This window comes from Dendrobates tinctorius, unplaced genomic scaffold, assembly GCF_039654945.1.
Source record: "Dendrobates tinctorius isolate UK_male_01 unplaced genomic scaffold, ASM3965494v1 ptg000011l, whole genome shotgun sequence".
Taxonomy (NCBI): Eukaryota; Metazoa; Chordata; class Amphibia; order Anura; family Dendrobatidae; genus Dendrobates; species Dendrobates tinctorius.
In genome coordinates this window covers 119,428,371-119,455,907 of record NW_027361679.1, presented here as the reverse complement: position 1 = coordinate 119,455,907, position 27,537 = coordinate 119,428,371, and the positions used below count along the sequence as shown (strand labels likewise).

The window sequence follows — 27,537 nt, the reverse complement described above, 5'->3', positions numbered from 1 at the left end:
CAAGAAGGATAAACTCGGAAGGGCAAGCTTGGAAATAAAACGTACAAAATGTCAACAGGACCAGGGATTCCCAGCCAGTCTCCCATGCCGGTACTGGCCCGGCCTCAAGCTGCTTAGCAGCTGCGATCTGACGAGGGCATGCATATTCAGCTTAGAATGGCCGTTGACGGAAGTGTGCCATCTCTGACGTTTTTTTCAAGAAGGATAAACTCGGAAGGGCAAGCTTGGAAATAAAACGTACAAAATGTTAACAGGACCAGGGATTCCCAGCCAGTCTCCCATGCCGGTACTGGCCCGGCCTCAGGCTGCTTAGCAGCTGCGATCTGACGAGGGCATGCATATTTAGCTTAGAATGGCCATTGACGGAAGTGTGCAATCTCTGACGTTCTTTTCAAGAAGGATAAACTCGGAAGGGCAAGCTTGGAAATAAAACGTACAAAATGTCAACAGGACCAGGGATTCCCAGCCAGTCTCCCATGCCGGTACTGGCCCGGCCTCAAGCTGCTGCGATCTGACAAGGGCATGCATATTCAGCTTAGAATGGCCATTGACGGAAGTGTGCCATCTCTGACGTTCTTTTCAAGAAGGATAAACTCGGAAGGGCAAGCTTGGAAAAAAAACGTACAAAATGTCAACACGACCAGGGATTCCCAGCCAGTCTCCCATGCCGGTACTGGCCCAGCCTCAAGCTGCTTAGCGGCTGCGATCTGACAAGGGCATGCATATTCAGCTTAGAATGGCCATTGACGGAAGTGTGCCATCTCTGACGTTCTTTTCAAGAAGGATAAACTCGGAAGGGCAAGCTTGGAAAAAAAACGTACAAAATGTCAACAGGACCAGGGATTCCCAGCCAGTCTCCCATGCCGGTACTGGCCCGGCCTCAAGCTGCTTAGCAGCTGCGATCTGACGAGGGCATGCATATTCAGCTTAGAATGGCCGTTGACGGAAGCGTGCCATCTCTGACGTTTTTTTCAAGAAGGATAAACTCGGAAGGGCAAGCTTGGAAAAAAAACGTACAAAATGTCAACAGGACCAGGGATTCCCAGCCAGTCTCCCATGCCGGTACTGGCCTGGCCTCAAGCTGCTTAGCGGCTGCGATCTGACGAGGGCATGCATATTCAGCTTAGAATGGCCGTTGACGGAAGCGTGCCATCTCTGACGTTTTTTTCAAGAAGGATAAACTCGGAAGGGCAAGCTTGGAAATAAAACGTACAAAATGTCAACAGGACCAGGGATTCCCAGCCAGTCTCCCATGCCGGTACTGGCCCGGCCTCAAGCTGCTTAGCGGCTGCGATCTGACGAGGGCATGCATATTCAGCTTAGAATGGCCGTTGACGGAAGCGTGCCATCTCTGACGTTCTTTTCAAGAAGGATAAACTCGGAAGGGCAAGCTTGGAAAAAAAATGTACAAAATGTCAACAGGACCAGGGATTCCCAGCCAGTCTCCTATGCCGGTACTGGCCCGGCCTCAAGCTGCTTAGCGGCTGCGATGTGACGAGGGAATGCATATTCAGCTTAGAATGGCCGTTGACGGACGCGTGCCATCTCTGACGTTCTTTTCAAGAAGGATAAACTCGGAAGGGCAAGCTTGGAAAAAAAACGTACAAAATGTCAACAGGACCAGGGATTCCCAGCCAGTCTCCCATGCCGGTACTGGCCCGGCCTCAAGCTGCTTAGTGGCTGCGATCTGACGAGGGCAGGCATATTCAGCTTAGAATGGCCGTTGACAGAAGCGTGCCATCTCTGACGTTTTTTTCAAGAAGGATAAACTCGGAAGGGCAAGCTTGGAAAAAAAACGTACAAAATGTCAACAGGACCAGGGATTCCCAGCCAGTCTCCCATGCCGGTACTGGCCCGGCCTCCGGCTGCTTAGCAGCTGCGATCTGATGAGGGAATGCATATTCAGCTTAGAAGGGCCATTGACGGAAGTGTGCCATCTCTGACGTTCTTTTCAAGAAGGATAAACTCGGAAGGGCAAGCTTGGAAATAAAACGTACAAAATGTCAACAGGACCAGGGATTCCCAGCCAGTCTCCCATGCCGGTACTGGCCCGGCCTCAAGCTGCTTAGCAGCTGCGATCTGACGAGGGCATGCATATTCAGCTTAGAATGGCCGTTGACGGAAGTGTGCCATCTCTGACGTTTTTTTCAAGAAGGATAAACTCGGAAGGGCAAGCTTGGAAATAAAACGTACAAAATGTTAACAGGACCAGTGATTCCCAGCCAGTCTCCCATGCCGGTACTGGCCCGGCCTCAAGCTGCTTAGCAGCTGCGATCTGACGAGGGCATGCATATTTAGCTTAGAATGGCCATTGACGGAAGTGTGCAATCTCTGACGTTCTTTTCAAGAAGGATAAACTCGGAAGGGCAAGCTTGGAAATAAAACGTACAAAATGTCAACAGGACCAGGGATTCCCAGCCAGTCTCCCATGCCGGTACTGGCCCGGCCTCAAGCTGCTGCGATCTGACAAGGGCATGCATATTGAGCTTAGAATGGCCATTGACGGAAGTGTGCCATCTCTGACGTTCTTTTCAAGAAGGATAAACTCGGAAGGGCAAGCTTGGAAAAAAAACGTACAAAATGTCAACACGACCAGGGATTCCTAGCCAGTCTCCCATGCCAGTACTGGCCCAGCCTCAAGCTGCTTAGCGGCTGCGATCTGACAAGGGCATGCATATTCAGCTTAGAATGGCCATTGACGGAAGTGTGCCATCTCTGACGTTCTTTTCAAGAAGGATAAACTCGGAAGGGCAAGCTTGGAAAAAAAACGTACAAAATGTCAACAGGACCAGGGATTCCCAGCCAGTCTCCCATGCCGGTACTGGCCCGGCCTCAAGCTGCTTAGCAGCTGCGATCTGACGAGGGCATGCATATTCAGCTTAGAATGGCCGTTGACGGAAGCGTGCCATCTCTGACGTTTTTTTCAAGAAGGATAAACTCGGAAGGGCAAGCTTGGAAAAAAAACGTACAAAATGTCAACAGGACCAGGGATTCCCAGCCAGTCTCCCATGCCGGTACTGGCCCGGCCTCAAGCTGCTTAGCGGCTGCGATCTGACGAGGGCATGCATATTCAGCTTAGAATGGCCGTTGACGGAAGCGTGCCATCTCTGACGTTCTTTTCAAGAAGGATAAACTCGGAAGGGCAAGCTTGGAAATAAAACGTACAAAATGTCAACAGGACCAGGGATTCCCAGCCAGTCTCCCATGCTGGTACTGGCCCGGCCTCAAGCTGCTTAGCGGCTGCGATCTGACGAGGGCATGCATATTCATCTTAGAATGGCCGTTGACGGAAGCGTGCCATCTCTGACGTTCTTTTCAAGAAGGATAAACTCGGAAGGGCAAGCTTGGAAAAAAAATGTACAAAATGTCAACAGGACCAGGGATTCCCAGCCAGTCTCCTATGCCGGTACTGGCCCGGCTTCAAGCTGCTTAGCGGCTGCGATGTGACGAGGGAATGCATATTCAGCTTAGAATGGCCGTTGACGGACGCGTGCCATCTCTGACGTTCTTTTCAAGAAGGATAAACTCGGAAGGGCAAGCTTGGAAAAAAAACGTACAAAATGTCAACAGGACCAGGGATTCCCAGCCAGTCTCCCATGCCGGTACTGGCCCAGCCTCAAGCTGCTTAGTGGCTGCGATCTGACGAGGGCAGGCATATTCAGCTTAGAATGGCCGTTGACAGAAGCGTGCCATCTCTGACGTTTTTTTCAAGAAGGATAAACTCGGAAGGGCAAGCTTGGAAAAAAAACGTACAAAATGTCAACAGGACCAGGGATTCCCAGCCAGTCTCCCATGCCGGTACTGGCCCGGCCTCCGGCTGCTTAGCGGCTGCGATCTGATGAGGGCATGCATATTCAGCTTAGAAGGGCCATTGACAGAAGTGTGCCATCTCTGACGTTCTTTTCAAGAAGGATAAACTCGGAAGGGCAAGCTTGGAAATAAAACGTACAAAATGTCAACAGGACCAGGGATTCCCAGCCAGTCTCCCATGCTGGTACTGGCCCGGCCTCAAGCTGCTGCGATCTGACGAGGGCATGCATATTCAGCTTAGAATGGCCGTTGACGGAAGCGTGCCATCTCTGACGTTCTTTTCAAGAAGGATAAACTCGGAAGGGCAAGCTTGGAAAAAAAACGTACAAAATGTCAACAGGACCAGGGATTCCCAGCCAGTCTCCCATGCCGGCACTGGCCCGGCCTCAAGCTGCTTAGCAGCTGCGATCTGACGAGGGCATGCATATTCAGCTTAGAATGGCCGTTGACGGAAGCGTGCCATCTCTGACGTTTTTTTCAAGAAGGATAAACTCGGAAGGGCAAGCTTGGAAAAAAAACGTACAAAATGTCAACAGGACCAGGGATTCCCAGCCAGTCTCCCATGCCGGTACTGGCCCAGCCTCAAGCTGCTTAGCGGCTGCGATCTGACGAGGGCATGCATATTCAGCTTAGAATGGCCGTTGACGGAAGCGTGCCATCTCTGACGTTTTTTTCAAGAAGGATAAACTCGGAAGGGCAAGCTTGGAAATAAAACGTACAAAATGTCAACAGGACCAGGGATTCCCAGCCAGTCTCCCATGCCGGTACTGGCCCGGCCTCAAGCTGCTGCGATCTGACGAGGGCATGCATATTCAGCTTAGAATGGCCGTTGACGGAAGCGTGCCATCTCTGACGTTCTTTTCAAGAAGGATAAACTCGGAAGGGCAAGCTTGGAAAAAAAACATTCAAAATGTCAACAGGACCAGGGATTCCCAGCCAGTCTCCCATGCCGGTACTGGCCCGGCCTCAAGCTGCTTAGCGGCTGCGATCTGACGAGGGCATGCATATTCAGCTTAGAATGGCCGTTGACAGAAGCGTGCCATCTCTGACGTTCTTTTCAAGAAGGATAAACTCGGAAGGGCAAGCTTGGAAATAAAACGTACAAAATGTCAACAGGACCAGGGATTCCCAGCCAGTCTCCCATGCCGGTACTGGCCCGGCCTCAAGCTGCTTAGCGGCTGCGATGTTACGAGGGCATGCATATTCAGCTTAGAATGGCCGTTGACGGAAGCGTGCCATCTCTGACGTTTTTTTCAAGAAGAATAAACTCGGAAGGGCAAGCTTGGAAAAAAACGTACAAAATGTCAACAGGACCAGGGATTCCCAGCCAGTCTCCCATGCCAGTACTGGCCCGGCCTCAAGCTGCTTAGCGGCTGCGATCTGACGAGGGCAGGCATATTCAGCTTAGAATGGCCGTTGACGGAAGCGTGCCATCTCTGACGTTTTTTTCAAGAAGGATAAACTCGGAAGGGCAAGCTTGGAAAAAAAACGTACAAAATGTCAACAGGACCAGGGATTCCCAGCCAGTCTTCCATGCCGGTACTGGCCCGGCCTCAGGCTGCTTAGCAGCTGCGATCTGACGAGGGCATGCATATTTAGCTTAGAATGGCCATTGACGGAAGTGTGCAATCTCTGACGTTCTTTTCAAGAAGGATAAACTCGGAAGGGCAAGCTTGGAAATAAAACGTACAAAATGTCAACAGGACCAGGGATTCCCAGCCAGTCTCCCATGCCGGTACTGGCCCGGCCTCAAGCTGCTGCGATCTGACAAGGGCATGCATATTCAGCTTAGAATGGCCATTGACGGAAGTGTGCCATCTCTGACGTTCTTTTCAAGAAGGATAAACTCGGAAGGGCAAGCTTGGAAAAAAAACGTACAAAATGTCAACAGGACCAGGGATTCCCAGCCAGTCTCCCATGCCGGTACTGGCCCGGCCTCCGGCTGCTTAGCGGCTGCGATCTGATGAGGGCATGCATATTCAGCTTAGAAGGGCCATTGACAGAAGTGTGCCATCTCTGACGTTCTTTTCAAGAAGGATAAACTCGGAAGGGCAAGCTTGGAAATAAAACGTACAAAATGTCAACAGGACCAGGGATTCCCAGCCAGTCTCCCATGCTGGTACTGGCCCGGCCTCAAGCTGCTGCGATCTGACGAGGGCATGCATATTCAGCTTAGAATGGCCGTTGACGGAAGCGTGCCATCTCTGACGTTCTTTTCAAGAAGGATAAACTCGGAAGGGCAAGCTTGGAAAAAAAACGTACAAAATGTCAACAGGACCAGGGATTCCCAGCCAGTCTCCCATGCCGGCACTGGCCCGGCCTCAAGCTGCTTAGCAGCTGCGATCTGACGAGGGCATGCATATTCAGCTTAGAATGGCCGTTGACGGAAGCGTGCCATCTCTGACGTTTTTTTCAAGAAGGATAAACTCGGAAGGGCAAGCTTGGAAAAAAAACGTACAAAATGTCAACAGGACCAGGGATTCCCAGCCAGTCTCCCATGCCGGTACTGGCCCAGCCTCAAGCTGCTTAGCGGCTGCGATCTGACGAGGGCATGCATATTCAGCTTAGAATGGCCGTTGATGGAAGCGTGCCATCTCTGACGTTTTTTTCAAGAAGGATAAACTCGGAAGGGCAAGCTTGGAAATAAAACGTACAAAATGTCAACAGGACCAGGGATTCCCAGCCAGTCTCCCATGCCGGTACTGGCCCGGCCTCAAGCTGCTGCGATCTGACGAGGGCATGCATATTCAGCTTAGAATGGCCGTTGACGGAAGCGTGCCATCTCTGACGTTCTTTTCAAGAAGGATAAACTCGGAAGGGCAAGCTTGGAAAAAAAACATTCAAAATGTCAACAGGACCAGGGATTCCCAGCCAGTCTCCCATGCCGGTACTGGCCCGGCCTCAAGCTGCTTAGCGGCTGCGATCTGACGAGGGCATGCATATTCAGCTTAGAATGGCCGTTGACAGAAGCGTGCCATCTCTGACGTTCTTTTCAAGAAGGATAAACTCGGAAGGGCAAGCTTGGAAATAAAACGTACAAAATGTCAACAGGACCAGGGATTCCCAGCCAGTCTCCCATGCCGGTACTGGCCCGGCCTCAAGCTGCTTAGCGGCTGCGATGTTACGAGGGCATGCATATTCAGCTTAGAATGGCCGTTGACGGAAGCGTGCCATCTCTGACGTTTTTTTCAAGAAGAATAAACTCGGAAGGGCAAGCTTGGAAAAAAACGTACAAAATGTCAACAGGACCAGGGATTCCCAGCCAGTCTCCCATGCCAGTACTGGCCCGGCCTCAAGCTGCTTAGCGGCTGCGATCTGACGAGGGCAGGCATATTCAGCTTAGAATGGCCGTTGACGGAAGCGTGCCATCTCTGACGTTTTTTTCAAGAAGGATAAACTCGGAAGGGCAAGCTTGGAAAAAAAACGTACAAAATGTCAACAGGACCAGGGATTCCCAGCCAGTCTTCCATGCCGGTACTGGCCCGGCCTCAGGCTGCTTAGCAGCTGCGATCTGACGAGGGCATGCATATTTAGCTTAGAATGGCCATTGACGGAAGTGTGCAATCTCTGACGTTCTTTTCAAGAAGGATAAACTCGGAAGGGCAAGCTTGGAAATAAAACGTACAAAATGTCAACAGGACCAGGGATTCCCAGCCAGTCTCCCATGCCGGTACTGGCCCGGCCTCAAGCTGCTGCGATCTGACAAGGGCATGCATATTCAGCTTAGAATGGCCATTGACGGAAGTGTGCCATCTCTGACGTTCTTTTCAAGAAGGATAAACTCGGAAGGGCAAGCTTGGAAAAAAAACGTACAAAATGTCAACACGACCAGGGATTCCCAGCCAGTCTCCCATGCCAGTACTGGCCCAGCCTCAAGCTGCTTAGCGGCTGCAATCTGACAAGGGCATGCATATTCAGCTTAGAATGGCCATTGACGGAAGTGTGCCATCTCTGACGTTCTTTTCAAGAAGGATAAACTCGGAAGGGCAAGCTTGGAAATAAAACGTACAAAATGTCAACAGGACCAGGGATTCCCAGCCAGTCTCCCATGCCGGTACTGGCCCGGCCTCAAGCTGCTTAGCGGCTGCAATCTGACGAGGGCATGCATATTCAGCTTAGAATGGCCGTTGACAGAAGCGTGCCATCTCTGACGTTTTTTTCAAGAAGGATAAACTCGGAAGGGCAAGCTTGGAAATAAAACATACAAAATGTTAACAGGACCAGGGATTCCCAGCCAGTCTCCCATGCCGGTACTGGCCCGGCCTCAAGCTGCTTAGCAGCTGCAATCTGACAAGGGCATGCATATTCAGCTTAGAATGGCCGTTGACAGAAGCGTGCCATCTCTGACGTTCTTTTCAAGAAGGATAAACTCGGAAGGGCAAGCTTGGAAATAAAACGTACAAAATGTCAACAGGACCAGGGATTCCCAGCCAGTCTCCCATGCCGGTACTGGCCCGGCCTCAAGCTGCTGCGATGTGACGAGGGCATGCATATTCAGCTTAGAATGGCCGTTGACGGAAGCGTGCCATCTCTGACGTTCTTTTCAAGAAGGATAAACTCGGAAGGGCAAGCTTGGAAAAAAAACGTACAAAATGTCAACAGGACCAGGGATTCCCAGCCAGTCTCCCATGCCGGCACTGGCCCGGCCTCAAGCTGCTTAGCAGCTGCGATCTGACGAGGGCATGCATATTCAGCTTAGAATGGCCGTTGACGGAAGCGTGCCATCTCTGACGTTTTTTTCAAGAAGGATAAACTCGGAAGGGCAAGCTTTGAAAAAAAACGTACAAAATGTCAACAGGACCAGGGATTCCCAGCCAGTCTCCCATGCCGGTACTGGCCCAGCCTCAAGCTGCTTAGCGGCTGCGATCTGACGAGGGCATGCATATTCAGCTTAGAATGGCCGTTGACGGAAGCGTGCCATCTCTGACGTTTTTTTCAAGAAGGATAAACTCGGAAGGGCAAGCTTGGAAATAAAACGTACAAAATGTCAACAGGACCAGGGATTCCCAGCCAGTCTCCCATGCCGGTACTGGCCCGGCCTCAAGCTGCTGCGATCTGACGAGGGCATGCATATTCAGCTTAGAATGGCCGTTGACGGAAGCGTGCCATCTCTGACGTTCTTTTCAAGAAGGATAAACTCGGAAGGGCAAGCTTGGAAAAAAAACATTCAAAATGTCAACAGGACCAGGGATTCCCAGCCAGTCTCCCATGCCGGTACTGGCCCGGCCTCAAGCTGCTTAGCGGCTGCGATCTGACGAGGGCATGCATATTCAGCTTAGAATGGCCGTTGACAGAAGCGTGCCATCTCTGACGTTCTTTTCAAGAAGGATAAACTCGGAAGGGCAAGCTTGGAAATAAAACGTACAAAATGTCAACAGGACCAGGGATTCCCAGCCAGTCTCCCATGCCGGTACTGGCCCGGCCTCAAGCTGCTTAGCGGCTGCGATGTTACGAGGGCATGCATATTCAGCTTAGAATGGCCGTTGACGGAAGCGTGCCATCTCTGACGTTTTTTTCAAGAAGAATAAACTCGGAAGGGCAAGCTTGGAAAAAAACGTACAAAATGTCAACAGGACCAGGGATTCCCAGCCAGTCTCCCATGCCAGTACTGGCCCGGCCTCAAGCTGCTTAGCGGCTGCGATCTGACGAGGGCAGGCATATTCAGCTTAGAATGGCCGTTGACGGAAGCGTGCCATCTCTGACGTTTTTTTCAAGAAGGATAAACTCGGAAGGGCAAGCTTGGAAAAAAAACGTACAAAATGTCAACAGGACCAGGGATTCCCAGCCAGTCTTCCATGCCGGTACTGGCCCGGCCTCAGGCTGCTTAGCAGCTGCGATCTGACGAGGGCATGCATATTTAGCTTAGAATGGCCATTGACGGAAGTGTGCAATCTCTGACGTTCTTTTCAAGAAGGATAAACTCGGAAGGGCAAGCTTGGAAATAAAACGTACAAAATGTCAACAGGACCAGGGATTCCCAGCCAGTCTCCCATGCCGGTACTGGCCCGGCCTCAAGCTGCTGCGATCTGACAAGGGCATGCATATTCAGCTTAGAATGGCCATTGACGGAAGTGTGCCATCTCTGACGTTCTTTTCAAGAAGGATAAACTCGGAAGGGCAAGCTTGGAAAAAAAACGTACAAAATGTCAACAGGACCAGGGATTCCCAGCCAGTCTCCCATGCCGGTACTGGCCCGGCCTCCGGCTGCTTAGCGGCTGCGATCTGATGAGGGCATGCATATTCAGCTTAGAAGGGCCATTGACAGAAGTGTGCCATCTCTGACGTTCTTTTCAAGAAGGATAAACTCGGAAGGGCAAGCTTGGAAATAAAACGTACAAAATGTCAACAGGACCAGGGATTCCCAGCCAGTCTCCCATGCTGGTACTGGCCCGGCCTCAAGCTGCTGCGATCTGACGAGGGCATGCATATTCAGCTTAGAATGGCCGTTGACGGAAGCGTGCCATCTCTGACGTTCTTTTCAAGAAGGATAAACTCGGAAGGGCAAGCTTGGAAAAAAAACGTACAAAATGTCAACAGGACCAGGGATTCCCAGCCAGTCTCCCATGCCGGCACTGGCCCGGCCTCAAGCTGCTTAGCAGCTGCGATCTGACGAGGGCATGCATATTCAGCTTAGAATGGCCGTTGACGGAAGCGTGCCATCTCTGACGTTTTTTTCAAGAAGGATAAACTCGGAAGGGCAAGCTTGGAAAAAAAACGTACAAAATGTCAACAGGACCAGGGATTCCCAGCCAGTCTCCCATGCCGGTACTGGCCCAGCCTCAAGCTGCTTAGCGGCTGCGATCTGACGAGGGCATGCATATTCAGCTTAGAATGGCCGTTGATGGAAGCGTGCCATCTCTGACGTTTTTTTCAAGAAGGATAAACTCGGAAGGGCAAGCTTGGAAATAAAACGTACAAAATGTCAACAGGACCAGGGATTCCCAGCCAGTCTCCCATGCCGGTACTGGCCCGGCCTCAAGCTGCTGCGATCTGACGAGGGCATGCATATTCAGCTTAGAATGGCCGTTGACGGAAGCGTGCCATCTCTGACGTTCTTTTCAAGAAGGATAAACTCGGAAGGGCAAGCTTGGAAAAAAAACATTCAAAATGTCAACAGGACCAGGGATTCCCAGCCAGTCTCCCATGCCGGTACTGGCCCGGCCTCAAGCTGCTTAGCGGCTGCGATCTGACGAGGGCATGCATATTCAGCTTAGAATGGCCGTTGACAGAAGCGTGCCATCTCTGACGTTCTTTTCAAGAAGGATAAACTCGGAAGGGCAAGCTTGGAAATAAAACGTACAAAATGTCAACAGGACCAGGGATTCCCAGCCAGTCTCCCATGCCGGTACTGGCCCGGCCTCAAGCTGCTTAGCGGCTGCGATGTTACGAGGGCATGCATATTCAGCTTAGAATGGCCGTTGACGGAAGCGTGCCATCTCTGACGTTTTTTTCAAGAAGAATAAACTCGGAAGGGCAAGCTTGGAAAAAAACGTACAAAATGTCAACAGGACCAGGGATTCCCAGCCAGTCTCCCATGCCAGTACTGGCCCGGCCTCAAGCTGCTTAGCGGCTGCGATCTGACGAGGGCAGGCATATTCAGCTTAGAATGGCCGTTGACGGAAGCGTGCCATCTCTGACGTTTTTTTCAAGAAGGATAAACTCGGAAGGGCAAGCTTGGAAAAAAAACGTACAAAATGTCAACAGGACCAGGGATTCCCAGCCAGTCTTCCATGCCGGTACTGGCCCGGCCTCAGGCTGCTTAGCAGCTGCGATCTGACGAGGGCATGCATATTTAGCTTAGAATGGCCATTGACGGAAGTGTGCAATCTCTGACGTTCTTTTCAAGAAGGATAAACTCGGAAGGGCAAGCTTGGAAATAAAACGTACAAAATGTCAACAGGACCAGGGATTCCCAGCCAGTCTCCCATGCCGGTACTGGCCCGGCCTCAAGCTGCTGCGATCTGACAAGGGCATGCATATTCAGCTTAGAATGGCCATTGACGGAAGTGTGCCATCTCTGACGTTCTTTTCAAGAAGGATAAACTCGGAAGGGCAAGCTTGGAAAAAAAACGTACAAAATGTCAACATGACCAGGGATTCCCAGCCAGTCTCCCATGCCAGTACTGGCCCAGCCTCAAGCTGCTTAGCGGCTGCAATCTGACAAGGGCATGCATATTCAGCTTAGAATGGCCATTGACGGAAGTGTGCCATCTCTGACGTTCTTTTCAAGAAGGATAAACTCGGAAGGGCAAGCTTGGAAATAAAACGTACAAAATGTCAACAGGACCAGGGATTCCCAGCCAGTCTCCCATGCCGGTACTGGCCCGGCCTCAAGCTGCTTAGCGGCTGCAATCTGACGAGGGCATGCATATTCAGCTTAGAATGGCCGTTGACAGAAGCGTGCCATCTCTGACGTTTTTTTCAAGAAGGATAAACTCGGAAGGGCAAGCTTGGAAATAAAACATACAAAATGTTAACAGGACCAGGGATTCCCAGCCAGTCTCCCATGCCGGTACTGGCCCGGCCTCAAGCTGCTTAGCAGCTGCAATCTGACAAGGGCATGCATATTCAGCTTAGAATGGCCGTTGACAGAAGCGTGCCATCTCTGACGTTCTTTTCAAGAAGGATAAACTCGGAAGGGCAAGCTTGGAAATAAAACGTACAAAATGTCAACAGGACCAGGGATTCCCAGCCAGTCTCCCATGCCGGTACTGGCCCGGCCTCAAGCTGCTGCGATGTGACGAGGGCATGCATATTCAGCTTAGAATGGCCGTTGACGGAAGCGTGCCATCTCTGACGTTCTTTTCAAGAAGGATAAACTCGGAAGGGCAAGCTTGGAAAAAAAACATACAAAATGTCAACAGGACCAGGGATTCCCAGCCAGTCTCCCATGCCGGTACTGGCCCGGCCTCAAGCTGCTTAGCGGCTGCGATCTGACGAGGGCATGCATATTCAGCTTAGAATGGCCGTTGACGGAAGCGTGCCATCTCTGACGTTCTTTTCAAGAAGGATAAACTCGGAAGGGCAAGCTTGGAAATAAAACGTACAAAATGTCAACAGGACCAGGGATTCCCAGCCAGTCTCCCATGCTGGTACTGGCCCGGCCTCAAGCTGCTTAGCGGCTGCGATCTGACGAGGGCATGCATATTCAGCTTAGAATGGCCGTTGACGGAAGCGTGCCATCTCTGACGTTCTTTTCAAGAAGGATAAACTCGGAAGGGCAAGCTTGGAAAAAAAACATACAAAATGTCAACAGGACCAGGGATTCCCAGCCAGTCTCCCATGCCGGTACTGGCCCGGCCTCAGGCTGCTTAGCAGCTGCGATCTGACGAGGGCATGCATATTTAGCTTAGAATGGCCATTGACGGAAGTGTGCAATCTCTGACGTTCTTTTCAAGAAGGATAAACTCGGAAGGGCAAGCTTGGAAATAAAACGTACAAAATGTCAACAGGACCAGGGATTCCCAGCCAGTCTCCCATGCCGGTACTGGCCCGGCCTCAAGCTGCTGCGATCTGACAAGGGCATGCATATTCAGCTTAGAATGGCCATTGACGGAAGTGTGCCATCTCTGACGTTCTTTTCAAGAAGGATAAACTCGGAAGGGCAAGCTTGGAAAAAAAACGTACAAAATGTCAACACGACCAGGGATTCCCAGCCAGTCTCCCATGCCAGTACTGGCCCAGCCTCAAGCTGCTTAGCGGCTGCGATCTGACAAGGGCATGCATATTCAGCTTAGAATGGCCATTGACGGAAGTGTGCCATCTCTGACGTTCTTTTCAAGAAGGATAAACTCGGAAGGGCAAGCTTGGAAAAAAAACGTACAAAATGTCAACAGGACCAGGGATTCCCAGCCAGTCTCCCATGCCGGTACTGGCCCGGCCTCAAGCTGCTTAGCAGCTGCTATCTGACGAGGGCATGCATATTCAGCTTAGAATGGCCGTTGACGGAAGCGTGCCATCTCTGACGTTTTTTTCAAGAAGGATAAACTCGGAAGGGCAAGCTTGGAAAAAAAACGTACAAAATGTCAACAGGACCAAGGATTCCCAGCCAGTCTCCCATGCCGGTACTGGCACGGCCTCAAGCTGCTTAGCGGCTGCGATCTGACGAGGGCATGCATATTCAGCTTAGAATGGCCGTTGACAGAAGCGTGCCATCTCTGACGTTCTTTTCAAGAAGGATAAACTCGGAAGGGCAAGCTTGGAAATAAAACGTACAAAATGTCAACAGGACCAGGGATTTCCAGCCAGTCTCCCATGCCGGTACTGGCCCGGCCTCAAGCTGCTTAGCGGCTGCGATCTGACGAGGGCATGCATATTCAGCTTAGCATGGCCGTTGACGGAAGCGTGCCATCTCTGACGTTCTTTTCAAGAAGGATAAACTCGGAAGGGCAAGCTTGGAAATAAAACGTACAAAATGTCAACAGGACCAGGGATTCCCAGCCAGTCTCCCATGCTGGTACTGGCCCAGCCTCAAGCTGCTTAGCGGCTGCGATCTGACGAGGGCATGCATATTCATCTTAGAATGGCCGTTGACGGAAGCGTGCCATCTCTGACGTTCTTTTCAAGAAGGATAAACTCGGAAGGGCAAGCTTGGAAAAAAAATGTACAAAATGTCAACAGGACCAGGGATTCCCAGCCAGTCTCCTATGCCGGTACTGGCCCGGCTTCAAGCTGCTTAGCGGCTGCGATGTGACGAGGGAATGCATATTCAGCTTAGAATGGCCGTTGACGGACGCGTGCCATCTCTGACGTTCTTTTCAAGAAGGATAAACTCGGAAGGGCAAGCTTGGAAAAAAAACGTACAAAATGTCAACAGGACCAGGGATTCCCAGCCAGTCTCCCATGCCGGTACTGGCCCGGCCTCAAGCTGCTTAGTGGCTGCGATCTGACGAGGGCAGGCATATTCAGCTTAGAATGGCCGTTGACAGAAGCGTGCCATCTCTGACGTTTTTTTCAAGAAGGATAAACTCGGAAGGGCAAGCTTGGAAAAAAAACGTACAAAATGTCAACAGGACCAGGGATTCCCAGCCAGTCTCCCATGCCGGTACTGGCCCGGCCTCTGGCTGCTTAGCGGCTGCGATCTGATGAGGGCATGCATATTCAGCTTAGAAGGGCCATTGACGGAAGTGTGCCATCTCTGACGTTCTTTTCAAGAAGGATAAACTCGGAAGGGCAAGCTTGGAAATAAAACGTACAAAATGTCAACAGGACCAGGGATTCCCAGCCAGTCTCCCATGCTGGTACTGGCCCGGCCTCAAGCTGCTGCGATCTGACGAGGGCATGCATATTCAGCTTAGAATGGCCGTTGACGGAAGCGTGCCATCTCTGACGTTCTTTTCAAGAAGGATAAACTCGGAAGGGCAAGCTTGGAAAAAAAACGTACAAAATGTCAACAGGACCAGGGATTCCCAGCCAGTCTCCCATGCCGGCACTGGCCCGGCCTCAAGCTGCTTAGCAGCTGCGATCTGACGAGGGCATGCATATTCAGCTTAGAATGGCCGTTGACGGAAGCGTGCCATCTCTGACGTTTTTTTCAAGAAGGATAAACTCGGAAGGGCAAGCTTGGAAAAAAAACGTACAAAATGTCAACAGGACCAGGGATTCCCAGCCAGTCTCCCATGCCGGTACTGGCCCAGCCTCAAGCTGCTTAGCGGCTGCGATCTGACGAGGGCATGCATATTCAGCTTAGAATGGCCGTTGACGGAAGCGTGCCATCTCTGACGTTTTTTTCAAGAAGGATAAACTCGGAAGGGCAAGCTTGGAAATAAAACGTACAAAATGTCAACAGGACCAGGGATTCCCAGCCAGTCTCCCATGCCGGTACTGGCCCGGCCTCAAGCTGCTGCGATCTGACGAGGGCATGCATATTCAGCTTAGAATGGCCGTTGACGGAAGCGTGCCATCTCTGACGTTCTTTTCAAGAAGGATAAACTCGGAAGGGCAAGCTTGGAAAAAAAACATTCAAAATGTCAACAGGACCAGGGATTCCCAGCCAGTCTCCCATGCCGGTACTGGCCCGGCCTCAAGCTGCTTAGCGGCTGCGATCTGATGAGGGAATGCCTATTCAGCTTAGAATGGCCGTTGACAGAAGCGTGCCATCTCTGACGTTCTTTTCAAGAAGGATAAACTCGGAAGGGCAAGCTTGGAAATAAAACGTACAAAATGTCAACAGGACCAGGGATTCCCAGCCAGTCTCCCATGCCGGTACTGGCCCGGCCTCAAGCTGCTTAGCGGCTGCGATCTGACGAGGGCATGCATATTCAGCTTAGAATGGCCGTTGACGGAAGCGTGCCATCTCTGACGTTTTTTTCAAGAAGAATAAACTCGGAAGGGCAAGCTTGGAAAAAAACGTACAAAATGTCAACAGGACCAGGGATTCCCAGCCAGTCTCCCATGCCAGTACTGCCCCGGCCTCAAGCTGCTTAGCGGCTGCGATCTGACGAGGGCAGGCATATTCAGCTTAGAATGGCCGTTGACGGAAGCGTGCCATCTCTGACGTTTTTTTCAAGAAGGATAAACTCGGTAGGGCAAGCTTGGAAAAAAAACGTACAAAATGTCAACAGGACCAGGGATTCCCAGCCAGTCTTCCATGCCGGTACTGGCCCGGCCTCAGGCTGCTTAGCAGCTGCGATCTGACGAGGGCATGCATATTTAGCTTAGAATGGCCATTGACGGAAGTGTGCAATCTCTGACGTTCTTTTCAAGAAGGATAAACTCGGAAGGGCAAGCTTGGAAATAAAACGTACAAAATGTCAACAGGACCAGGGATTCCCAGCCAGTCTCCCATGCCGGTACTGGCCCGGCCTCAAGCTGCTGCGATCTGACAAGGGCATGCATATTCAGCTTAGAATGGCCATTGACGGAAGTGTGCCATCTCTGACGTTCTTTTCAAGAAGGATAAACTCGGAAGGGCAAGCTTGGAAAAAAAACGTACAAAATGTCAACACGACCAGGGATTCCCAGCCAGTCTCCCATGCCAGTACTGGCCCAGCCTCAAGCTGCTTAGCGGCTGCAATCTGACAAGGGCATGCATATTCAGCTTAGAATGGCCATTGACGGAAGTGTGCCATCTCTGACGTTCTTTTCAAGAAGGATAAACTCGGAAGGGCAAGCTTGGAAATAAAACGTACAAAATGTCAACAGGACCAGGGATTCCCAGCCAGTCTCCCATGCCGGTACTGGCCCGGCCTCAAGCTGCTTAGCGGCTGCAATCTGACGAGGGCATGCATATTCAGCTTAGAATGGCCGTTGACAGAAGCGTGCCATCTCTGACGTTTTTTTCAAGAAGGATAAACTCGGAAGGGCAAGCTTGGAAATAAAACATACAAAATGTTAACAGGACCAGGGATTCCCAGCCAGTCTCCCATGCCGGTACTGGCCCGGCCTCAAGCTGCTTAGCAGCTGCAATCTGACAAGGGCATGCATATTCAGCTTAGAATGGCCGTTGACAGGAGCGTGCCATCTCTGACGTTCTTTTCAAGAAGGATAAACTCGGAAGGGCAAGCTTGGAAATAAAACGTACAAAATGTCAACAGGACCAGGGATTCCCAGCCAGTCTCCCATGCCGGTACTGGCCCGGCCTCAAGCTGCTGCGATGTGACGAGGGCATGCATATTCAGCTTAGAATGGCCGTTGACGGAAGCGTGCCATCTCTGACGTTCTTTTCAAGAAGGATAAACTCGGAAGGGCAAGCTTGGAAAAAAAACGTACAAAATGTCAACAGGACCAGGGATTCCCAGCCAGTCTCCCATGCCGGTACTGGCCCGGCCTCAAGCTGCTTAGCGGCTGCGATCTGACGAGGGCATGCATATTCAGCTTAGAATGTCCGTTGACGGAAGCGTGCCATCTCTGACGTTCTTTTCAAGAAGGATAAACTCGGAAGGGCAAGCTTGGAAATAAAACGTACAAAATGTCAACAGGACCAGGGATTCCCAGCCAGTCTCCCATGCCGGTACTGGCCCGGCCTCAAGCTGCTTAGCGGCTGCGATCTGACGAGGGCATGCATATTCAGCTTAGAATGGCCGTTGACGGAAGCGTGTCATCTCTGACGTTCTTTTCAAGAAGGATAAACTCGGAAGGGCAAGCTTGGAAAAAAAATGTACAAAATGTCAACAGGACCAGGGATTCCCAGCCAGTCTCCTATGCCGGTACTGGCCCGGCCTCAAGCTGCTTAGCGGCTGCGATGTGACGAGGGAATGCATATTCAGCTTAGAATGGCCGTTGACGGACGCGTGCCATCTCTGACGTTCTTTTCAAGAAGGATAAACTCGGAAGGGCAAGCTTGGAAAAAAAACGTACAAAATGTCAACAGGACCAGGGATTCCCAGCCAGTCTCCCATGCCGGTACTGGCCCGGCCTCAAGCTGCTTAGTGGCTGCGATCTGACGAGGGCAGGCATATTCAGCTTAGAATGGCCGTTGACAGAAGCGTGCCATCTCTGACGTTTTTTTCAAGAAGGATAAACTCGGAAGGGCAAGCTTGGAAAAAAAACGTACAAAATGTCAACAGGACCAGGGATTCCCAGCCAGTCTCCCATGCCGGTACTGGCCCGGCCTCCGGCTGCTTAGCGGCTGCGATCTGATGAGGGCATGCATCTTCAGCTTAGAAGGGCAATTGACGGAAGTGTGCCATCTCTGACGTTCTTTTCAAGAAGGATAAACTCGGAAGGGCAAGCTTGGAAATAAAACGTACAAAATGTCAACAGGACCAGGGATTCCCAGCCAGTCTCCCATGCCGGTACTGGCCCGGCCTCAAGCTGCTTAGCAGCTGCGATCTGACGAGGGCATGCATATTCAGCTTAGAATGGCCGTTGACGGAAGTGTGCCATCTCTGACGTTTTTTTCAAGAAGGATAAACTCGGAAGGGCAAGCTTGGAAATAAAACGTACAAAATGTTAACAGGACCAGGGATTCCCAGCCAGTCTCCCATGCCGGTACTGGCCCTGCCTCAGGCTGCTTAGCAGCTGCGATCTGACGAGGGCATGCATATTTAGCTTAGAATGGCCATTGACGGAAGTGTGCAATCTCTGACGTTCTTTTCAAGAAGGATAAACTCGGAAGGGCAAGCTTGGAAATAAAACGTACAAAATGTCAACAGGACCAGGGATTCCCAGCCAGTCTCCCATGCCGGTACTGGCCCGGCCTCAAGCTGCTGCGATCTGACAAGGGCATGCATATTCAGCTTAGAATGGCCATTGACGGAAGTGTGCCATCTCTGACGTTCTTTTCAAGAAGGATAAACTCGGAAGGGCAAGCTTGGAAAAAAAACGTACAAAATGTCAACACGACCAGGGATTCCCAGCCAGTCTCCCATGCCGGTACTGGCCCAGCCTCAAGCTGCTTAGCGGCTGCGATCTGACAAGGGCATGCATATTCAGCTTAGAATGGCCACTGACGGAAGTGTGCCATCTCTGACGTTCTTTTCAAGAAGGATAAACTCGGAAGGGCAAGCTTGGAAAAAAAACGTACAAAATGTCAACAGGACCAGGGATTCCCAGCCAGTCTCCCATGCCGGTACTGGCCCGGCCTCAAGCTGCTTAGCAGCTGCGATCTGACGAGGGCATGCATATTCAGCTTAGAATGGCCGTTGACGGAAGCGTGCCATCTCTGACGTTTTTTTCAAGAAGGATAAACTCGGAAGGGCAAGCTTGGAAAAAAAACGTACAAAATGTCGACAGGACCAGGGATTCCCAGCCAGTCTCCCATGCCGGTACTGGCCCGGCCTCAAGCTGCTTAGCGGCTGCGATCTGACGAGGGCATGCATATTCAGCTTAGAATGGCCGTTGACGGAAGCGTGCCATCTCTGACGTTTTTTTCAAGAAGGATAAACTCGGAAGGGCAAGCTTGGAAATAAAACGTACAAAATGTCAACAGGACCAGGGATTCCCAGCCAGTCTCCCATGCCGGTACTGGCCCGGCCTCAAGCTGCTTAGCGGCTGCGATCTGACGAGGGCATGCATATTCAGCTTAGAATGGCCGTTGACGGAAGCGTGCCATCTCTGACGTTCTTTTCAAGAAGGATAAACTCGGAAGGGCAAGCTTGGAAAAAAAATGTACAAAATGTCAACAGGACCAGGGATTCCCAGCCAGTCTCCTATGCCGGTACTGGCCCGGCCTCAAGCTGCTTAGCGGCTGCGATGTGACGAGGGAATGCATATTCAGCTTAGAATGGCCGTTGACGGACGCGTGCCATCTCTGACGTTCTTTTCAAGAAGGATAAACTCGGAAGGGCAAGCTTGGAAAAAAAACGTACAAAATGTCAACAGGACCAGGGATTCCCAGCCAGTCTCCCATGCCGGTACTGGCCCGGCCTCAAGCTGCTTAGTGGCTGCGATCTGACGAGGGCAGGCATATTCAGCTTAGAATGGCCGTTGACAGAAGCGTGCCATCTCTGACGTTTTTTTCAAGAAGGATAAACTCGGAAGGGCAAGCTTGGAAAAAAAACGTACAAAATGTCAATAGGACCAGGGATTCCCAGCCAGTCTCCCATGCCGGTACTGGCCCGGCCTCCGGCTGCTTAGCAGCTGCGATCTGATGAGGGAATGCATATTCAGCTTAGAAGGGCCATTGACGGAAGTGTGCCATCTCTGACGTTCTTTTCAAGAAGGATAAACTCGGAAGGGCAAGCTTGGAAATAAAACGTACAAAATGTCAACAGGACCAGGGATTCCCAGCCAGTCTCCCATGCCGGTACTGGCCCGGCCTCAAGCTGCTGCGATCTGACGAGGGCATGTATATTCAGCTTAGAATGGCCGTTGACGGAAGCGTGCCATCTCTGACGTTCTTTTCAAGAAGGATAAACTCGGAAGGGCAAGCTTGGAAAAAAAACATTCAAAATGTCAACAGGACCAGGGATTCCCAGCCAGTCTCCCATGCCGGTACTGGCCCGGCCTCAAGCTGCTTAGCGGCTGCGATCTGACGAGGGAATGCATATTCAGCTTAGAATGGCCGTTGACAGAAGCGTGCCATCTCTGACGTTCTTTTCAAGAAGGATAAACTCGGAAGGGCAAGCTTGGAAATAAAACGTACAAAATGTCAACAGGACCAGGGATTCCCAGCCAGTCTCCCATGCCGGTACTGGCCCGGCCTCAAGCTGCTTAGCGGCTGCGATCTGACGAGGGCATGCATATTCAGCTTAGAATGGCCGTTGACGGAAGCGTGCCATCTCTGACGTTTTTTTCAAGAAGAATAAACTCGGAAGGGCAAGCTTGGAAAAAAACGTACAAAATGTCAACAGGACCAGGGATTCCCAGCCAGTCTCCCATGCCAGTACTGGCCCGGCCTCAAGCTGCTTAGCGGCTGCGATCTGACGAGGGCAGGCATATTCAGCTTAGAATGGCCGTTGACGGAAGCGTGCCATCTCTGACGTTTTTTTCAAGAAGGATAAACTCGGAAGGGCAAGCTTGGAAAAAAAACGTACAAAATGTCAACAGGACCAGGGATTCCCAGCCAGTCTTCCATGCCGGTACTGGCCCGGCCTCAGGCTGCTTAGCAGCTGCGATCTGACGAGGGCATGCATATTTAGCTTAGAATGGCCATTGACGGAAGTGTGCAATCTCTGACGTTCTTTTCAAGAAGGATAAACTCGGAAGGGCAAGCTTGGAAATAAAACGTACAAAATGTCAACAGGACCAGGGATTCCCAGCCAGTCTCCCATGCCGGTACTGGCCCGGCCTCAAGCTGCTGCGATCTGACAAGGGCATGCATATTCAGCTTAGAATGGCCATTGACGGAAGTGTGCCATCTCTGATGTTCTTTTCAAGAAGGATAAACTCGGAAGGGCAAGCTTGGAAAAAAAACGTACAAAATGTCAACACGACCAGGGATTCCCAGCCAGTCTCCCATGCCAATACTAGCCCAGCCTCAAGCTGCTTAGCGGCTGCAATCTGACAAGGGCATGCATATTCAGCTTAGAATGGCCATTGACGGAAGTGTGCCATCTCTGACGTTCTTTTCAAGAAGGATAAACTCGGAAGGGCAAGCTTGGAAATAAAACGTACAAAATGTCAACAGGACCAGGGATTCCCAGCCAGTCTCCCATGCCGGTACTGGCCCGGCCTCAAGCTGCTTAGCGGCTGCAATCTGACGAGGGAATGCATATTCAGCTTAGAATGGCCGTTGACAGAAGCGTGCCATCTCTGACGTTTTTTTCAAGAAGGATAAACTCGGAAGGGCAAGCTTGGAAATAAAACATACAAAATGTTAACAGGACCAGGGATTCCCAGCCAGTCTCCCATGCCGGTACTGGCCCGGCCTCAAGCTGCTTAGCAGCTGCAATCTGACAAGGGCATGCATATTCAGCTTAGAATGGCCGTTGACAGAAGCGTGCCATCTCTGACGTTCTTTTCAAGAAGGATAAACTCGGAAGGGCAAGCTTGGAAATAAAACGTACAAAATGTCAACAGGACCAGGGATTCCCAGCCAGTCTCCCATGCCGGTACTGGCCCGGCCTCAAGCTGCTGCGATGTGACGAGGGCATGCATATTCAGCTTAGAATGGCCGTTGACGGAAGCGTGCCACCTCTGACGTTCTTTTCAAGAAGGATAAACTCGGAAGGGCAAGCTTGGAAAAAAAACATACAAAATGTCAACAGGACCAGGGATTCCCAGCCAGTCTCCCATGCCGGTACTGGCCCGGCCTCAAGCTGCTTAGCGGCTGCGATCTGACGAGGGCATGCATATTCAGCTTAGAATGGCCGTTGACGGAAGCGTGCCATCTCTGACGTTCTTTTCAAGAAGGATAAACTCGGAAGGGCAAGCTTGGAAATAAAACGTACAAAATGTCAACAGGACCAGGGATTCCCAGCCAGTCTCCCATGCTGGTACTGGCCCGGCCTCAAGCTGCTTAGCGGCTGCGATCTGACGAGGGCATGCATATTCAGCTTAGAATGGCCGTTGACGGAAGCGTGCCATCTCTGACGTTCTTTTCAAGAAGGATAAACTCGGAAGGGCAAGCTTGGAAAAAAAATGTACAAAATGTCAACAGGACCAGGGATTCCCAGCCAGTCTCCTATGCCGGTACTGGCCCGGCCTCAAGCTGCTTAGCGGCTGCGATGTGACGAGGGAATGCATATTCAGCTTAGAATGGCCGTTGACGGACGCGTGCCATCTCTGACGTTCTTTTCAAGAAGGATAAACTCGGAAGGGCAAGCTTGGAAATAAAACGTACAAAATGTCAACAGGACCAGGGATTCCCAGCCAGTCTCCCATGCCGGTACTGGCCCGGCCTCAAGCTGCTTAGTGGCTGCGATCTGACGAGGGCAGGCATATTCAGCTTAGAATGGCCGTTGACAGAAGCGTGCCATCTCTGACGTTTTTTTCAAGAAGGATAAACTCGGAAGGGCAAGCTTGGAAAAAAAACGTACAAAATGTCAACAGGACCAGGGATTCCCAGCCAGTCTCCCATGCCGGTACTGGCCCGGCCTCAAGCTGCTTAGCAGCTGCGATCTGATGAGGGCATGCATATTCAGCTTAGAAGGGCCATTGACGGAAGTGTGCCATCTCTGACGTTCTTTTCAAGAAGGATAAACTCGGAAGGGCAAGCTTGGAAATAAAACGTACAAAATGTCAACAGGACCAGGGATTCCCAGCCAGTCTCCCATGCCGGTACTGGCCCGGCCTCAAGCTGCTTAGCAGCTGCGATCTGACGAGGGCATGCATATTCAGCTTAGAATGGCCGTTGACGGAAGTGTGCCATCTCTGACGTTTTTTTCAAGAAGGATAAACTCGGAAGGGCAAGCTTGGAAATAAAACGTACAAAATGTTAACAGGACCAGGGATTCCCAGCCAGTCTCCCATGCCGGTACTGGCCCGGCCTCAGGCTGCTTAGCAGCTGCGATCTGACGAGGGCATGCATATTTAGCTTAGAATGGCCATTGACGGAAGTGTGCAATCTCTGACGTTCTTTTCAAGAAGGATAAACTCGGAAGGGCAAGCTTGGAAATAAAACGTACAAAATGTCAACAGGACCAGGGATTCCCAGCCAGTCTCCCATGCCGGTACTGGCCCGGCCTCAAGCTGCTGCGATCTGACAAGGGCATGCATATTCAGCTTAGAATGGCCATTGACGGAAGTGTGCCATCTCTGACGTTCTTTTCAAGAAGGATAAACTCGGAAGGGCAAGCTTGGAAAAAAAACGTACAAAATGTCAACACGACCAGGGATTCCCAGCCAGTCTCCCATGCCAGTACTGGCCCAGCCTCAAGCTGCTTAGCGGCTGCGATCTGACAAGGGCATGCATATTCAGCTTAGAATGGCCATTGACGGAAGTGTGCCATCTCTGACGTTCTTTTCAAGAAGGATAAATTCGGAAGGGCAAGCTTGGAAATAAAACGTACAAAATGTCAACAGGACCAGGGATTCCCAGCCAGTCTCCCATGCCGGTACTGGCCCGGCCTCAAGCTGCTTATCGGCTGCAATCTGACGAGGGCATGCATATTCAGCTTAGAATGGCCGTTGACAGAAGCGTGCCATCTCTGACGTTTTTTTCAAGAAGGATAAACTCGGAAGGGCAAGCTTGGAAATAAAACATACAAAATGTTAACAGGACCAGGGATTCCCAGCCAGTCTCCCATGCCGGTACTGGCCCGGCCTCAAGCTGCTTAGCAGCTGCAATCTGACAAGGGAATGCATATTCAGCTTAGAATGGCCGTTGACAGAAGCGTGCCATCTCTGACGTTCTTTTCAAGAAGGATAAACTCGGAAGGGCAAGCTTGGAAATAAAACGTACAAAATGTCAACAGGACCAGGGATTCCCAGCCAGTCTCCCATGCCGGTACTGGCCCGGCCTCAAGCTGCTGCGATGTGACGAGGGAATGCATATTCAGCTTAGAATGGCCATTGACGGAAGCGTGCCATCTCTGACGTTCTTTTCAAGAAGGATAAACTCGGAAGGGCAAGCTTGGAAAAAAAACATACAAAATGTCAACAGGACCAGGGATTCCCAGCCAGTCTCCCATGCCGGTACTGGCCCGGCCTCAAGCTGCTTAGCGGCTGCGATCTGACGAGGGCATGCATATTCAGCTTAGAATGGCCGTTGACGGAAGCGTGCCATCTCTGACGTTCTTTTCAAGAAGGATAAACTCGGAAGGGCAAGCTTGGAAATAAAACGTACAAAATGTCAACAGGACCAGGGATTCCCAGCCAGTCTCCCATGCTGGTACTGGCCCGGCCTCAAGCTGCTTAGCGGCTGCGATCTGACGAGGGCATGCATATTCATCTTAGAATGGCCGTTGACGGAAGCGTGCCATCTCTGACGTTCTTTTCAAGAAGGATAAACTCGGAAGGGCAAGCTTGGAAAAAAAATGTACAAAATGTCAACAGGACCAGGGATTCCCAGCCAGTCTCCTATGCCGGTACTGGCCCGGCCTCAAGCTGCTTAGCGGCTGCGATGTGACGAGGGAATGCATATTCAGCTTAGAATGGCCGTTGACGGACGCGTGCCATCTCTGACGTTCTTTTCAAGAAGGATAAACTCGGAAGGGCAAGCTTGGAAAAAAAACGTACAAAATGTCAACAGGACCAGGGATTCCCAGCCAGTCTCCCATGCCGGTACTGGCCCGGCCTCAAGCTGCTTAGTGGCTGCGATCTGACGAGGGCAGGCATATTCAGCTTAGAATGGCCGTTGACAGAAGCGTGCCATCTCTGACGTTTTTTTCAAGAAGGATAAACTCGGAAGGGCAAGCTTGGAAAAAAAACGTACAAAATGTCAACAGGACCAGGGATTCCCAGCCAGTCTCCCATGCCGGTACTGGCCCGGCCTCCAGCTGCTTAGCAGCTGCGATCTGATGAGGGCATGCATATTCAGCTTAGAAGGGCCATTGACGTAAGTGTGCCATCTCTGACGTTCTTTTCAAGAAGGATAAACTCGGAAGGGAAAGCTTGGAAATAAAACGTACAAAATGTCAACAGGACCAGGGATTCCCAGCCAGTCTCCCATGCCGGTACTGGCCCGGCCTCAAGCTGCTTAGCAGCTGCGATCTGACGAGGGCATGCATATTCAGCTTAGAATGGCCGTTGACGGAAGTGTGCCATCTCTGACGTTTTTTTCAAGAAGGATAAACTCGGAAGGGCAAGCTTGGAAATAAAACGTACAAAATGTTAACAGGACCAGGGATTCCCAGCCAGTCTCCCATGCCGGTACTGGCCCGGCCTCAGGCTGCTTAGCAGCTGCGATCTGACGAGGGCATGCATATTTAGCTTAGAATGGCCATTGACGGAAGTGTGCAATCTCTGACGTTCTTTTCAAGAAGGATAAACTCGGAAGGGCAAGCTTGGAAATAAAACGTACAAAATGTCAACAGGACCAGGGATTCCCAGCCAGTCTCCCATGCCGGTACTGGCCCGGCCTCAAGCTGCTGCGATCTGACAAGGGCATGCATATTCAGCTTAGAATGGCCATTGACGGAAGTGTGCCATCTCTGACGTTCTTTTCAAGAAGGATAAACTCGGAAGGGCAAGCTTGGAAAAAAAACGTACAAAATGTCAACACGACCAGGGATTCCCAGCCAGTCTCCCATGCCAGTACTGGCCCAGCCTCAAGCTGCTTAGCGGCTGCGATCTGACAAGGGCATGCATATTCAGCTTAGAATGGCCATTGACGGAAGTGTGCCATCTCTGACGTTCTTTTCAAGAAGGATAAACTCGGAAGGGCAAGCTTGGAAAAAAAACGTACAAAATGTCAACAGGACCAGGGATTCCCAGCCAGTCTCCCATGCCGGTACTGGCCCGGCCTCAAGCTGCTTAGCAGCTGCGATCTGACGAGGGCATGCATATTCAGCTTAGAACGGCCGTTGACGGAAGCGTGCCATCTCTGACGTTTTTTTCAAGAAGGATAAACTCGGAAGGGCAAGCTTGGAAAAAAAACGTACAAAATGTCAACAGGACCAGGGATTCCCAGCCAGTCTCCCATGCCGGTACTGGCCCGGCCTCAAGCTGCTTAGCGGCTGTGATCTGACGAGGGCATGCATATTCAGCTTAGAATGGCCGTTGACGGAAGCGTGCCATCTCTGACGTTCTTTTCAAGAAGGATAAACTCGGAAGGGCAAGCTTGGAAATAAAACGTACAAAATGTCAACAGGACCAGGGATTCCCAGCCAGTCTCCCATGCTGGTACTGGCCCGGCCTCAAGCTGCTTAGCGGCTGCGATCTGACGAGGGCATGCATATTCATCTTAGAATGGCCGTTGACGGAAGCGTGCCATCTCTGACGTTCTTTTCAAGAAGGATAAACTCGGAAGGGCAAGCTTGGAAAAAAAATGTACAAAATGTCAACAGGACCAGGGATTCCCAGCCAGTCTCCTATGCCGGTACTGGCCCGGCTTCAAGCTGCTTAGCGGCTGCGATGTGACGAGGGAATGCATATTCAGCTTAGAATGGCCGTTGACGGACGCGTGCCATCTCTGACGTTCTTTTCAAGAAGGATAAACTCGGAAGGGCAAGCTTGGAAAAAAAACGTACAAAATGTCAACAGGACCAGGGATTCCCAGCCAGTCTCCCATGCCGGTACTGGCCCGGCCTCAAGCTGCTTAGTGGCTGCGATCTGACGAGGGCAGGCATATTCAGCTTAGAATGGCCGTTGACAGAAGCGTGCCATCTCTGACGTTTTTTTCAAGAAGGATAAACTCGGAAGGGCAAGCTTGGAAAAAAAACGTACAAAATGTCAACAGGACCAGGGATTCCCAGCCAGTCTCCCATGCCGGTACTGGCCCGGCCTCCGGCTGCTTAGCGGCTG

At 51.2% G+C, this 27,537-nt stretch overlaps 39 pseudogenes; all 39 read right to left on the bottom strand.

The window, feature by feature from the left end:
- Window positions 1–49: 49 nt before the first annotated feature.
- On the bottom strand, window positions 50–168 carry LOC141056011 (5S ribosomal RNA; annotated as a pseudogene).
- Window positions 169–825: 657 nt separating this feature from the next.
- Window positions 826–944, bottom strand: LOC141056004 (5S ribosomal RNA; annotated as a pseudogene).
- Window positions 945–1,021: 77 nt separating this feature from the next.
- LOC141051386 (5S ribosomal RNA) lies at window positions 1,022–1,140 on the bottom strand (annotated as a pseudogene).
- A 77-nt stretch (window positions 1,141–1,217) lies between these two features.
- Window positions 1,218–1,336, bottom strand: LOC141053769 (5S ribosomal RNA; annotated as a pseudogene).
- Window positions 1,337–1,609: 273 nt separating this feature from the next.
- Window positions 1,610–1,728, bottom strand: LOC141057369 (5S ribosomal RNA; annotated as a pseudogene).
- Window positions 1,729–2,001: 273 nt separating this feature from the next.
- Window positions 2,002–2,120, bottom strand: LOC141055996 (5S ribosomal RNA; annotated as a pseudogene).
- Window positions 2,121–2,777: 657 nt separating this feature from the next.
- On the bottom strand, window positions 2,778–2,896 carry LOC141055987 (5S ribosomal RNA; annotated as a pseudogene).
- A 77-nt stretch (window positions 2,897–2,973) lies between these two features.
- LOC141053764 (5S ribosomal RNA) lies at window positions 2,974–3,092 on the bottom strand (annotated as a pseudogene).
- Window positions 3,093–3,561: 469 nt separating this feature from the next.
- On the bottom strand, window positions 3,562–3,680 carry LOC141058702 (5S ribosomal RNA; annotated as a pseudogene).
- Window positions 3,681–4,721: 1,041 nt separating this feature from the next.
- On the bottom strand, window positions 4,722–4,840 carry LOC141053758 (5S ribosomal RNA; annotated as a pseudogene).
- A 272-nt stretch (window positions 4,841–5,112) lies between these two features.
- LOC141053751 (5S ribosomal RNA) lies at window positions 5,113–5,231 on the bottom strand (annotated as a pseudogene).
- Window positions 5,232–6,656: 1,425 nt separating this feature from the next.
- LOC141053743 (5S ribosomal RNA) lies at window positions 6,657–6,775 on the bottom strand (annotated as a pseudogene).
- Window positions 6,776–7,047: 272 nt separating this feature from the next.
- On the bottom strand, window positions 7,048–7,166 carry LOC141053693 (5S ribosomal RNA; annotated as a pseudogene).
- Window positions 7,167–8,983: 1,817 nt separating this feature from the next.
- LOC141053737 (5S ribosomal RNA) lies at window positions 8,984–9,102 on the bottom strand (annotated as a pseudogene).
- Window positions 9,103–9,374: 272 nt separating this feature from the next.
- Window positions 9,375–9,493, bottom strand: LOC141053636 (5S ribosomal RNA; annotated as a pseudogene).
- A 1,425-nt stretch (window positions 9,494–10,918) lies between these two features.
- LOC141053732 (5S ribosomal RNA) lies at window positions 10,919–11,037 on the bottom strand (annotated as a pseudogene).
- Window positions 11,038–11,309: 272 nt separating this feature from the next.
- On the bottom strand, window positions 11,310–11,428 carry LOC141053534 (5S ribosomal RNA; annotated as a pseudogene).
- A 1,237-nt stretch (window positions 11,429–12,665) lies between these two features.
- Window positions 12,666–12,784, bottom strand: LOC141053727 (5S ribosomal RNA; annotated as a pseudogene).
- Window positions 12,785–12,861: 77 nt separating this feature from the next.
- On the bottom strand, window positions 12,862–12,980 carry LOC141051465 (5S ribosomal RNA; annotated as a pseudogene).
- A 1,637-nt stretch (window positions 12,981–14,617) lies between these two features.
- LOC141057366 (5S ribosomal RNA) lies at window positions 14,618–14,736 on the bottom strand (annotated as a pseudogene).
- Window positions 14,737–15,973: 1,237 nt separating this feature from the next.
- LOC141053723 (5S ribosomal RNA) lies at window positions 15,974–16,092 on the bottom strand (annotated as a pseudogene).
- A 76-nt stretch (window positions 16,093–16,168) lies between these two features.
- LOC141059072 (5S ribosomal RNA) lies at window positions 16,169–16,287 on the bottom strand (annotated as a pseudogene).
- Window positions 16,288–17,524: 1,237 nt separating this feature from the next.
- LOC141059303 (5S ribosomal RNA) lies at window positions 17,525–17,643 on the bottom strand (annotated as a pseudogene).
- Window positions 17,644–17,720: 77 nt separating this feature from the next.
- On the bottom strand, window positions 17,721–17,839 carry LOC141053718 (5S ribosomal RNA; annotated as a pseudogene).
- A 273-nt stretch (window positions 17,840–18,112) lies between these two features.
- LOC141057363 (5S ribosomal RNA) lies at window positions 18,113–18,231 on the bottom strand (annotated as a pseudogene).
- A 273-nt stretch (window positions 18,232–18,504) lies between these two features.
- On the bottom strand, window positions 18,505–18,623 carry LOC141055973 (5S ribosomal RNA; annotated as a pseudogene).
- Window positions 18,624–19,280: 657 nt separating this feature from the next.
- On the bottom strand, window positions 19,281–19,399 carry LOC141055965 (5S ribosomal RNA; annotated as a pseudogene).
- Window positions 19,400–19,672: 273 nt separating this feature from the next.
- LOC141053715 (5S ribosomal RNA) lies at window positions 19,673–19,791 on the bottom strand (annotated as a pseudogene).
- A 273-nt stretch (window positions 19,792–20,064) lies between these two features.
- Window positions 20,065–20,183, bottom strand: LOC141057356 (5S ribosomal RNA; annotated as a pseudogene).
- Window positions 20,184–20,840: 657 nt separating this feature from the next.
- On the bottom strand, window positions 20,841–20,959 carry LOC141053710 (5S ribosomal RNA; annotated as a pseudogene).
- A 76-nt stretch (window positions 20,960–21,035) lies between these two features.
- Window positions 21,036–21,154, bottom strand: LOC141053402 (5S ribosomal RNA; annotated as a pseudogene).
- A 1,237-nt stretch (window positions 21,155–22,391) lies between these two features.
- On the bottom strand, window positions 22,392–22,510 carry LOC141053703 (5S ribosomal RNA; annotated as a pseudogene).
- A 77-nt stretch (window positions 22,511–22,587) lies between these two features.
- LOC141051457 (5S ribosomal RNA) lies at window positions 22,588–22,706 on the bottom strand (annotated as a pseudogene).
- A 273-nt stretch (window positions 22,707–22,979) lies between these two features.
- LOC141057354 (5S ribosomal RNA) lies at window positions 22,980–23,098 on the bottom strand (annotated as a pseudogene).
- A 273-nt stretch (window positions 23,099–23,371) lies between these two features.
- LOC141055961 (5S ribosomal RNA) lies at window positions 23,372–23,490 on the bottom strand (annotated as a pseudogene).
- A 1,237-nt stretch (window positions 23,491–24,727) lies between these two features.
- Window positions 24,728–24,846, bottom strand: LOC141053697 (5S ribosomal RNA; annotated as a pseudogene).
- Window positions 24,847–25,315: 469 nt separating this feature from the next.
- On the bottom strand, window positions 25,316–25,434 carry LOC141057347 (5S ribosomal RNA; annotated as a pseudogene).
- A 273-nt stretch (window positions 25,435–25,707) lies between these two features.
- LOC141055954 (5S ribosomal RNA) lies at window positions 25,708–25,826 on the bottom strand (annotated as a pseudogene).
- A 1,441-nt stretch (window positions 25,827–27,267) lies between these two features.
- LOC141057343 (5S ribosomal RNA) lies at window positions 27,268–27,386 on the bottom strand (annotated as a pseudogene).
- Between the last annotated feature and the right edge of the window lie 151 nt (window positions 27,387–27,537).